At 42.7% G+C, this 12,153-nt stretch overlaps 1 long non-coding RNA gene across 1 annotated transcript; it reads right to left on the bottom strand.

The window, feature by feature from the left end:
* Positions 1-359: 359 nt before the first annotated feature.
* LOC147754611 (uncharacterized) lies at positions 360-2,072 on the bottom strand. Its single transcript, XR_015317246.1, has 2 exons — positions 1,202-2,072; positions 360-570 (listed from the first exon to the last, which is right to left on the bottom strand). It is a non-coding gene; the product is annotated as an uncharacterized LOC147754611 (long non-coding RNA).
* Between the last annotated feature and the right edge of the window lie 10,081 nt (positions 2,073-12,153).

Genomic DNA, 12,153 nt, shown 5'->3' with positions numbered 1-12,153 from the left:
TGAAGCAGTCGATACTGCTAAGCTATCGTCTTGCTGTCTTGGTTGACTATGGAAAAACTACACACTTAAGGTTTATTTTTAGTCTATTTCAGAATTAGGTTTCTGTCTCATAGCGAAAGCATTTGTTTTATTTTATGGCGGAAATTTGGCCTCAACCTCCATAATATTGAGTTTATCCGAAACGTTGTAAGAGAAATTGGCCATTGGTCGATATCTTATTGAGGTAGGTGGACCAAACTATCGTCCCATTGTGCATATCACTATATATATATATATATATATATATATATATGTATGTGTATTATATGGCTTGCCTAGCTTACTATCTTATTGTGGTGATATTCTTAATATTCTAGCGGTTATGTTATTACAATTTATTATAGATACACGCGTAAATTTACACATTTCCATATACACGCAAGAGCAACATCTATGTATATATAGAACTGTCAGTTGTAGATCTACCAAAAATTGATACAAATTGTTCTCCGGCTGTTTGCAGTTGCCATACAACGACCAGCTCCTCCCCCACCGATTTCTTCTGTCGGCAACGCCATACGATGGCACAGCCTGTAACAAAGACGATGAGTGGTAAGCGCTCCTTGTTGATCAAGTGTTCCATCAAAAAAAAACAACGCTGCCAGCAATGGCATAGTGCGTAATTAAATGCAGCCCGGTAACAGTCTGACACAAACATCAAAAAATAGAAGCAGCAGATCTGCTCTCTTGCTATGGTACTATTTACATGCGAGCTTGGATGAAGTAACACCCTTAGTCTGCATAGCTTACATAGGTATGCGTGTTGTTACCTTTGAAAAATTCCGCTTGTCGGTTTCAGCGTCTGCTAAAAAAAAATAAGAAATCGTGACATACTCAACGCATGCGCTCACTCACACAGGTGACGCGGCTTAGACGAGCCTACACACAAAGCCTAGATACATACCTGATCTTTGACTATATATATATATATATATATAGGCATTAGCTGCCGTATGTATTACAAAATCTGTGCATATAGGCATACATATTTCGATTGACGAGGAAAAGAATCCTCTCAGAGGCAATACGAGCCAACAGTGGAATGTTCCTCTATTAGCCTCTATCTTACAACTGCGACACGAAGAATAATAGGGGAAGAAAAAGAAGAATCTAATATGTTTACTAATGGATGGTGCTTGCTACTGCTGCTAGCGCTACTTACCGCTACATGCCCTCTCGTCGTCCTTTACTCCCCTGACGATCGTTTACTGTTTACTACTGATTTCCCTTTTGGAACTCGAAATCAGCAACGGAATGCATTCATACGCCATAGTCTTCAGGTCAATACAAATCATCTCTCTGACTGGTTGAGATCCGATCGAGGACTGGCTTGTCTATTACGGGTACGAGGTGTCACTGCTAACGCGTTCCTTACCTTCTGCCGATGCTGTCGATATTAACGTAAGTGAAGTCAAGGCTGCAACCGTAATCGTCGTCGTCATAATAGTAGTAGTAGTAGTAGTAGTAGTAGTAATCGCGACTCGATGACAAGTAGCTTTGTCTGCCTCGTTTTTCGTCTTCTCCGGCCACTGCTATGCCGGTGACTTCGCCGGCTACAACTTCAGACCGGTTGACTATCGACCAGCCATCGAAACAGCAAAAGCCACATCACAGCATAAAATGGTGAAACAGCGAGCACCGAGGCAGATCAACGGCGCCACCAGCAGCAGCGGCAACAGCACAAACTACTGAAGGATTGTAAAGATGGCGCCGGTCGTCAGCATGCCGGCCTCCTCCTCTCCCTCTTCCACCTTGACAAAATGAGATTACGAGGCGATAACTTGCCGGCGTATAGGTATGTCTGTCCGTCCGCTTGATCCGACGAAATGACGAAGTCACTCGGCGAAGGTGACAACAACAACAACAACAATTGGGTATCGTAGGCGACGGACGGCAAAAGAACTCAGCCGAAACCATCGGACTGAGAGATCAAAAGTTGAAACGAACAAGACAGATAAGCGACAGAAAGAGAAAGGAGAGCTGTTACACTAGTGGAGCATAACTTAAATCCTCAGAGCCGCTGAAGGTGAATAGTGACGGGCAGTGGTCTTGAGGGAGCTGGGGGGATCTGCACTCACAGAGTATCACGTCGGTAGTATCTGAAGGCCGCGTGGAACGCGCTGAACATCGTCGTGTGACGAAAAGGCGGCCGGCTAAACAAAGGAAATCATGATTGAGCAGGGTAGATGCCCAGACGACAAGGAACCGATGCGGCGGTAACTCAATGACGAAAAGAATCCAGCCGATAGCGCCGATGATAACAGAAAACCCAATATGAACAATGACAACAGAAACGTCAACAGGCTTCGATGCGCAAATGATCCTTTCCATGGTAAAATAAGCAATAAAATATGCCCTAAGAATGACTACTCATCATTGCGGGGTTTGCTGACACTCAGCGTCGGTTTGTGGAGGAGATAGCAGAATCCACTGCTCTAATACGGCTTTTACTTCTCAAATTTAGTTTTCAATATCGTCCGGAGTAATGCGAGCTTCCTCGTGCATAGATGGTAAACTTGACGGATATGTTTGCTTGGCGGGTAGCAGAACATTGTCGTTACTTGATAAACCTGATAGATTGACTGACAATGAGCGTCAGCTTTTTGCCACATGTTTAATCGGTATGACCAGATTGAAACAGTCATTCATGATACACACCTCGAATCTTCGGAGTACCACAGAACTTTGTAAATCGCTAGTATAAATATTAACCTTTGCTTAGATTATTGTCAATTGTCATACGTGTAGTGTTTTTCCGAATAGTGACAAATTGAAAAAGCGGTCCTTCCATCTACGCTTCTGCAATTACAACTACGATTCGTCATTTAATCTGGAAATGTTTCCTCTATTATAGATTAAGGCCCCGCAGAATTGGCCTAAAAAGAGCGCTGTCTTGTCATAAACAGCAGGAAATATTGTAACATGTTGAAACATAGGTGGTGACGGCTCTTTTCACCTAAAAACGCAGCGTTTAACTCAGTCCTAGCAACCCATTGATTTATCATATATCCGCCACTACTCTCCAAGACCCTCTGCAATATCTAAACCAATTTAATTATATGTTTATTCCATCTCGCTGAAAATGTTCAAATCCGATGTTGAAGAATTCGTTTAACCAGGTTTTCAAACTCTCTTTATTTTCATTAAATCTATTATTACGAACTTCTCTCGCGTATAATTGCGTAAGGGTGTAGCCTATAGATGCGAGTTTTGGAGTCCGAAAGAACCTCCTAGTCGAGCTCTTACAGGGTAGCTTAAACGACTTCCAGACAACTAGAGAAGAACAACTTTCCTCTATCAATTAGATCTTTTCTACTGGATAGTCCTGTTCGTTTGACAGAAGTAAACTAAATAAGTATCCTTGTTGACCGTTCTATTTTTCTTCAGAATTTCTCAGTATACAACTTTTCAAGTCCCAGCAAGTGTTGTTTTTTTCTGAGGGAGATTTAGCTCAATTTAGCTCAAATATCTGGGTTTCGGCATGTCTCCAAGAGCTGTCCATTCCTTTCTCTGCATCATACCTATGTGGATAAAATACGCCCATTCGTTAGCCGTAGCAACTCTCTGCAAAAACTGTTCTTGCGGTCGCAGGCCGTCTGGCGCGAGTCAAGACGGTGCGAAAAAAAAAAAGATTCTCCTGTACTCCTCATTTAGTGTATGGGACACTCAAGATCCCAATTTTTGAGCTAATTGATTCAAGCTGTCCGCCGATAGTCATACGAGTCGAGGTCATCTTCTCGGTCATAAGTTGTTTGCCGGCTGTCTCCGTTCAAATAAGCCTTTAGATGGTCTCTATCAACTACAAATGGCCGACCGAGGATGAATGCATCCTCTTGTTTAACGAAGACGCGACTATTCAACTTCGCAAACCTCCTTTGTGCAGGTACCTCAGTCGCCGTCCGTGGCACATTCTAGGCTGCTTTGGCCTTTTGACCTCGGCAAAAGGGCAAATAGCGAAGGTGTCGAAAACCCACTTTTTGCATTCGGAATATCCACTCTTGAGCCTGAAATCGAGGTAGAATTCAATTCACTCCACTATGGAGTTACAGAAGGTATAAAAGAAAGAGAGAGCACGTTTGAATGGCGTTTAGCGGTGTGCGAATAGTGAAGATGTGGACAAGAAAGGGAATTTTGAAAAAAATTTATTCCTTCGACTACTTCGCTAGATCACGAATGAATAGATCCTCCTGCAGTAGGCTTCGTCAGCAGTTTTCCCTAAAATGTCGGGTTCGAGAAGTAGCTGGCCACATTTTGTGAATTTCCTAGGGACGTATGAGCTGAAATACCCTATTTTTAACCCTGTATGGTCTCGTCAAAGTATTTTCTTGTATTTCTATTACTTACCCTTTCAGCAACAGTTCGAGATGTTACTTTGGTCTAACACTGCAAACTTCGATAAGTTTTATACTGCGCCAACTAATATTAACGACTTCAAAATGTCGATGTAGCTAAATGTTTAATTGTTATAAGCGCATCAGGCGGACGTTAAGACTGGAACTGTGCCCCGCTAATAGATGAAATTTAACTAGCAAATACTTTAGTCTCTGGAAGCCTGTAAGTAAGATCGGTTGCGTTTACTGCAAAAGGAACGAGCTCAAAAGGGAAAAAAACATTTTTTAGAAGTACGCTTCTCGTTCAGGCTTTAGTCGTTCGAAAGCCATGCCGACATGGAAATCCATTGAAAATTAATAAACATATTAGGCAAGAAGATCTTAAGTGTATGCACGGTGCGTCCATTGTGCAGGCACATCAGGAACGGAGCTTTTGATGTTGAAGAGCAATGAGGAAGTGAGCGGACACGAAAAACGCATCGCCGCAACCGAGGAGACCTTCCATGACAGCAAGACATGTCCTGTCACTCAAAATTAGCATTGAACATGTAACGTATAACAAAATTAGGACCCAAATGCTGAAAATCAGCAAATTGCGTCGAAAATGGGTCTCCTGTGAATTGATTCTAAGCTAGTTCGAAACATAAAATTTGAAGAGCTTTCATCAATGAAAAAATCCGTCTCGTGATGGCCGTCGCCGTAAACGAGACACGATTCATTCTTTATTATCAATTTGAGTTTGATGACAGTATCGGGTAGCTTCGAATTTGAGCTAAGAGTGGAGATCAGCGGCACCCACTGCTATAAAATACTCGCCGAAGGTGAAACAATGAACGCAACCTGCAATAATAGAATATAGCTAATAAAGGTATTTAAGTTGAATTTTCATTACATAAAATTATGCCATTATAACTTAACACTCCACAAGTTTACACCATCAGTCTACAGACGAGACCCAAGCATAGTACATAGCGGTTGCACTGAGAATAATAATACATTACTAAGGGTAGAAATCTGTCCATAAGAACGGTTCGTCGTACAAGCAATTTTTCAAGCCCTGTACAAGCATGCATATATTAGAGAAAACCTCACGTATAGAGAACCACAATTTCATAATGAGCCTATTTTTCTTTCTCATGATTGTCCATATATCAGGCTTCATTGCAGCCATCTTATATAGCTAGCGGCATCAGGCAGGCGATGTTTCGAGCCTTCTGAGCGGCCAACATTCAAACAGTTGGAACATCACAAGCTGTCGCTGTGACCTCATACTGTAATTAATGGCCGTCGAGCATAGCAATGCAGAGTTACCGAATTGCCGACACTAACGCCACGAAGGGCCAGGAAAAGCATTATGGAGGAAGAAAGCGACAGAATTACGCCAAAAGGCGGTAAGTCCGAAGCAAAATACGGTTTAAGATGAAGGCATGGCCCACGATTGTGTTTATGATTTTAGGACGGTAACAGGTTTATTTACACGGACCCCTACGTCACTCCCAGCGGTGTCAATGCCATAAAAAGGAGGAAGTCTTAGGGAGTAGCCAAGCGTAATGTCGTAAGTATAGTAGCATTAATTGGTGGCACGCTCTTAGATCTTCCGGATACGCAAAAGTAATGCAGTAAGACTTTGCACTTTAACATAACACGATCCTACGATGGTATCAATACCAATGTATTGTAAGTTGAAAAATAGGCTGAATGTCTTAGACACTTTGACCATATCTGACGACGACAGTTGTCCTGTCCGAGATACGAGCCACCATGTAGCAAGCGGAGGTTTTTGCAGATATGTGGAGATTCATCAATACTCTATTCAGAGTATTTCTTTCATGCCGAAGCTATCCTAATGCGGGATTCAACGCGGCGGTACTAATCTAACTAATTTATGCTGTTAGACTTATTATTTAGCTATACCCTTTGACTCACTTCGAAGAAGTCCTGAGCTTCTTGGCAGGCACATGGGCGAATCCGCGCAAGCATTTTTATTTTTGTCCAAATAATGTCCCCGATTAACGAAAGGATAAGGCCCTAATTTGCACTGGTTATTAAAGATATGTAGTCAGGATTGTAAGGGGGACCCATGAGGCCAAAGAGTTTAATGTGAAGTCAACCATTGAATAGTTATTATTATAGTTAACAATGGAGGATGAGGTAAAACCTAACTGGGGTTACTTTTTCTCGGACTAGTGGTCCTTTTCAACCGTACTATTATACAGTTTCGTTTTCAGAAAGAACTGTATAGGGACAACATCCACAAAAATATAGTTTTTTTTTTCAAAATGAAAAAATACATGGCACAAACAGAACATAAAAAGACATTTCTATAAGTTCTAAAACAGGAAAGGACGCAGTCTTTTAGTAACGTAGACTAATCTCTAATTACCCCCGACGTCCCCGTGCTTGTTGCCCGTTCAACTAACTTGGTGCAAATAAGCCGAAAAGCAGCAACTTTACTGTGTTATAATAAACTTTAAGCTTCCCCTAGAAAAAAAAAAACCCCTTTTTCGTGGAGATTGAACCGGAGAATATTTACTCTAATTACGTAATTCGTCTCTGCCAGCATTACTTTTATGAGCAGGGTGCCATAATAGTCAACTTCGTCTATTAGCGCTGCAGACACGCGGACCCTTTTTGTTGAAACTTGCAGCAATGCGTTTTTTCTGTTTTATTTTTTACAGCTTCTACACGAAGACCGAAGGAAAAAAACGACAGGGTTGGCCAGAAGTAACGCACATTTAAAAATTAGCTGAAATAATGCTGACACCCGGAGATAAATATCGATGTCGGGAAAACAAAGCAGGCTATAAAATTTTGTCCATAAAACATTGCATATACATTTCCTACTAGATAAAAAGCAAAGCTAAGATAATTAAATTAATTCAGTATATTTGTTCTTGGCAAAATGCAGAGAACACGGCTACGAAACTTGTTGATAAATAGAATATAAATATGACAAATAAAGGACAGTTGTAACACCCGTGAAAATGGGTGAAGCTACGCGTCGTTGAGTCAATATTCTAATAATCCTAGCTAAGTCTTCGTTATAGCCTGTACGTATATAAACTAATGCACGCTTGTCATAGCTCTCGGCATTCGAAGCGCCAAAGTTTAAATTGCATAGGCCACCTATGGCGTCCAACTTATAAAAACATGTTTGATCCTATCTAGGGAAAAGAGAACAGAATGAATCTATTCTATTGGCACCATTGTGAACAAAAAAACACTACCGTATATATGGCTGTGCGACGTGCTCGGCGTCGTCTGAGGTCGACGCGGAAATGGCAGGATAGGGACAGCAATGTAAACGTTAACATTGGCGGATCTCTGAAAAGGAACAGATTGTCGTGTTGATCGCGCATCACAACAAAAGGACCTGTGTCGCCGATGAAAAAGCTTCTGCCAGTCCTATGCCCGAAGCAAAGCAATAGGCTTGTCGCCGCAGTCATTCGTCAGTTTTACATTACATAGCTCGCACTTGATTATAGGCGCCTCGTGCTGTGGCGGTTACTTCTCGCTTAGCTCGATTCGTGCTAATTGGCCTCTAATCTAAAACAATTAGATAACACATCTATGCGAAAGCGTGTGTGCTGGCCATACAGGCAGGCGGGCGGGCGCGCAGATCACCCAGTCAGATCTTCAGACTTGTGTACAAACGACCCAGGGAGCAGAAGCCAACGTGCAATAGAGCAACAGACGAAGAGCTACACTGTGAAACAACTCAAGCATACCAGTTCTTCAGCAAAAATACTGAAAAACGTCTGTCTGTGAGGGATTGCTTAATGGCAGGCAGTTAAATGTGCGAGCAAAAATAAAGTTTAGCGAAGATCAAACACAGTCATGCAACCGGCACAGGACAACGGCAGAGCAGGAGAAAACGAAAAGTTCGTTGCAAAGTGAAACGAAGGAAAAGGTGTGAAGCAGGACGAAAACGTGTCGAGGCCCGATCAGTTTAGCTGCCGTTCTTTGCACGAAGTTACAAACAGACGTCGAAAATGATAAAATCGGGGGAGTAACTCAGAGCGAACTCCTGTATCATTGCGATTTTGAGTTTGTCACAGTAGAAGCGACCGAAATAAGAGCGAGGCACAGACGCGATACCTTCAGAACAATATCAGAATGATGTTACAAAAACGTGACTATAGAGCACAGTGTTGACACAATACTGACAAACAGCGTTAACTAACTTAATTCAACAGAATGAAATAGAACTGTTTGTTAGATCGACTTAGTTGCTCTCCGCTGATAGAACCGCCAGGTTTCATACCCTTCGACTATTCTCAAACGCTGAAACAACGGTGAAAATAGACGAATCTAAAGTTCTACTTTTCAAGTATGGGTTTCTCATTCCGGAGGAAGATAGGTTCAAACATTATATGGATGTAACTTTCGACAGGAAACTGACTGAGAACATCCATATCTATACCCGTACATATGAACTCGTTTACAAAGCCACCGGGGCAGTAAGCTACTTTCAATTAAAATGGAAAAAAACGGCTGCCATGTCCCATGATCTTCTCTCATTTCTTTGTCCAGACTTCGTCTGCGTTCTAAGTAGCGCTCCGGCCTTCTTCTAACCCGTCTCGCTTTCAAGCTGAAGATTTCAACGGCACACCACAGCCGTCGGAATACGCCTTGTATATTTCTATACTCTGTTTGATCATTCTTATCGGGGAAGAATCGAGAAACTTTAAGGTACTATTACTACTACTACTACTACTCTTCTTTGGCCAAATGATCCTTGCTGCCGCTAATAAGCGACGAGAGCAAAAAAAAATGTCGAAGGAATGCCAACAGGTGAGAACCAATGGCCCGGAATAGGAGGATTAATAGCAGGAGTGCACTACCGGAGTAATGTAGGAGACATATTATAATCACAGAATAACCATTCCTATCGGTCTGGGTGACAGGTCATTGGTATTACATGGCAGCAGCACCAGTATTCATTATTATTCCCCTGGCATATTCATCACTTGATTCGCCTTCTGCCTCGCGCGTACATTTACTTTCTATCTTTAAGGCGTTTTATTTTTACCCCTTTTAGTCCCCTTTGATTTGCACGTTCGGCTGTACCAGTCGATGCCTTCGGAGCCGAACGGTCGAAGCGACCGTTGCTGCTGAGCAGGAACCGCCCGTCCTACACTTTTTTTCGTTCTGTCCACTAAACGGAGTGGCGCCTGCCATGTCAATGCCAATACTTATGACGGCATTTTACTGCCCGCGACAGCCGCACGTCGTGCCTGTAAGCGGTCTTGCTATTAAGTAGCATCATGTAATCCCGCAGCGACGCCGACGGTCAACAATAACGCGACCGGACGTCGTTGTAGCTTTTTTTTTCTTCTTTTCTTCACAATCATCGACTTGTCACCATTGCAGGAGGCATGCACATAGCACGAACGGGCAAAAGAATGGATTGCAATAGCGGAAGACAACACGTTTTCTACCTGACGCTTTCCGTCATCGATCATCGGGCGTTAACTATTTCTACGAGGAGGGCTGAAACGACTATAGACGTAAGAAGTAGCGACGTTTGTCATAGTAGACATCTGGAGGCGATATAAACTTGATCGTTATATGCCCATGCGGTTAGTGAGAGAATACGACAGGACAAATGGAATGATTTTGCAATAAATTAACATCGATTAAAGACACATTGAAGAAATAATAATTATTATTAGAAACTAAGTGTTTTTTGTACGTACTATAATGATAACCATTTCAGAGTCAAAAATCTATTTGGCGATACCGCAACCAGAGCGTTCACTTCGATAGTATCATGCGTCTATGAAACAAACATTACCACTTCAGATACTCTGAAAAAGTCAACTAAATGTTTAATCGTTACCTTCCTATTTTGCAAAGCCGGAATTGAGCTTGCGGGAATCACCGTATAGCAGCACATTGACTACGCTCCATCCAAATAATAGAAAAACAGAAACCTCTATCGAAGTGTATTCGATACGCAAAAATTACGCATCTACTTTGTCTCTGAAACTTGATTGTACCCTTAAATGCGTGTGTACTTATTACAGGCCATCCTAAGGCAAAAATAAGACATCAATCATCTGCCCACGGCATGTAATCATTGTATGCCTTTTGCGCCTCACTAAATGCTCATTAATCATCCAAAGGCCACGAACAGCCCATTAACTAAACCTCTGCCTAAAGAAGTATGCACCTTTTTTGATCACCATTAAAGTTAGCGAATTTGATCCCTGTTCGCGCACTCAAAAGTACCCACACTCACTCCAATTAGAGATACACACAGAGACAAACGCCAGCTCAGACACAATTGAGCACAGACCTAGCTAAACAGATCGGACGAACGCATTTAAATTAAGCCTCCAAAACAGCGATCATCATCATCATCGTCATCGTTACGTGCCTGCACAGATCGACTAACATCTTGACCTGCGCAACTATCCGCCTTCTCGAAATAGGCCAGCCCTATGAAGACGCATTTTCTGTTAAAAATTGTGTCTAACTATTGTGCACTTAAATGAATGATATATGCTTGCAGGAGACGATTCTGTTCAGCATCTTTCTATTCAACCTGAGCAACGGTTCCCACCCTGTATGATTAACAGTTAACTTGAATATTTTCTGCTACTGGAAGGTATTTGTGTTATACTTTTTTGAGCGTGTACCTTGATCGGTAAGGGCCCTGACGGCACTGCATACCATCGTCTTGTGCAGCGGCAGCATTCAGTTATTGTCCATATCTACTCAAAGTGCAAATCAGTCTGTTTGGCGGCTATGGCTACAAGCTACTATAATGTGGATACATGTATAAAGGCAGACGTTAACTAGGTGGTGTCATCAATTCCCGAGCTGTTAATTGGACTGCAGAATCGGACAAAAGGGGAAGGGGTTCGATTGGGGCAAAAAGAAGAAGTTCAGCAAAACATAGAAGATCAGCAAAGGTGGTGCTAGTGGTAACGGCAATGGCGCGGGTGGCTGTAGATCAATGATCAGCTGGCGGGCCCGTGCACCTACTGAAAGAGACGACCTATCGTCTCGCAAGATAAGAAAAAAAGCAGTTTTTCTCTCTGAACATGGAAGTGATGCTGCTTCTCGATCGATCTTATTTGAAGCATTCGTTGGGGGAGGGAGAAAACGAACTTGAGCAGTCCCGCCCCAGCCTCGCGTCTCCGATCCATCACACTTCGCCTCCTTCCTTCTTTCTCGAAAAAAAAAACACTACATGGCATGGACACTCGAAGAGCGTCCACGGCCAATTAAGTCCTCTTTGCGTAAGGCAAATGAACGCGTCGAGTAAAAATAACAGCAGCATCAATGTAATCATTATCGCTATCATCACCACGACTATCGCTCCCAGTAACAAGCGCCATTAACGCGCAAAAGGCGGCGGAAATAGTAAAAGCGCACTCCCGCTACGATTACCATTACGGGGATACTGCGCAGAACGACTGCATCGTCCCCGCAAAGGTTAGCTATATCGGGTGCTTTGTTTTAAGCCGCGGCAGTCGAAAGCTTCGTGTCGTTACGATCCGTATATGGACGCAAGATCATCAAAAGAGACATCAACAGTCGTTTGTGCAGAGACATATCAAAATTGCGTCAGGATCTTGGCGAATCTTTGCCGATGGATTTTCCATTACCGCATACTTGACCGGTAGGCATGTTTGGATCACACGCGCCCAAGCTTCATCAGACTCACTTACAACGAAAGGGATCTGTCTCAATTCATACTCCTAGGATGCGTACTCCTTCTGCTGCTGTCGGCAATACTCTTGTTGTTTCTGCTGCTGCCTGGGCCTGAATT

The sequence above is a fragment of the Varroa destructor genome, unplaced genomic scaffold (assembly GCF_002443255.2).
Source record: "Varroa destructor unplaced genomic scaffold, Vdes_3.0 BEIS01000007.1, whole genome shotgun sequence".
NCBI lineage: Eukaryota > Metazoa > Arthropoda > Arachnida > Mesostigmata > Varroidae > Varroa > Varroa destructor.
This window is presented reverse-complemented; position numbering and strand designations above follow the sequence as displayed.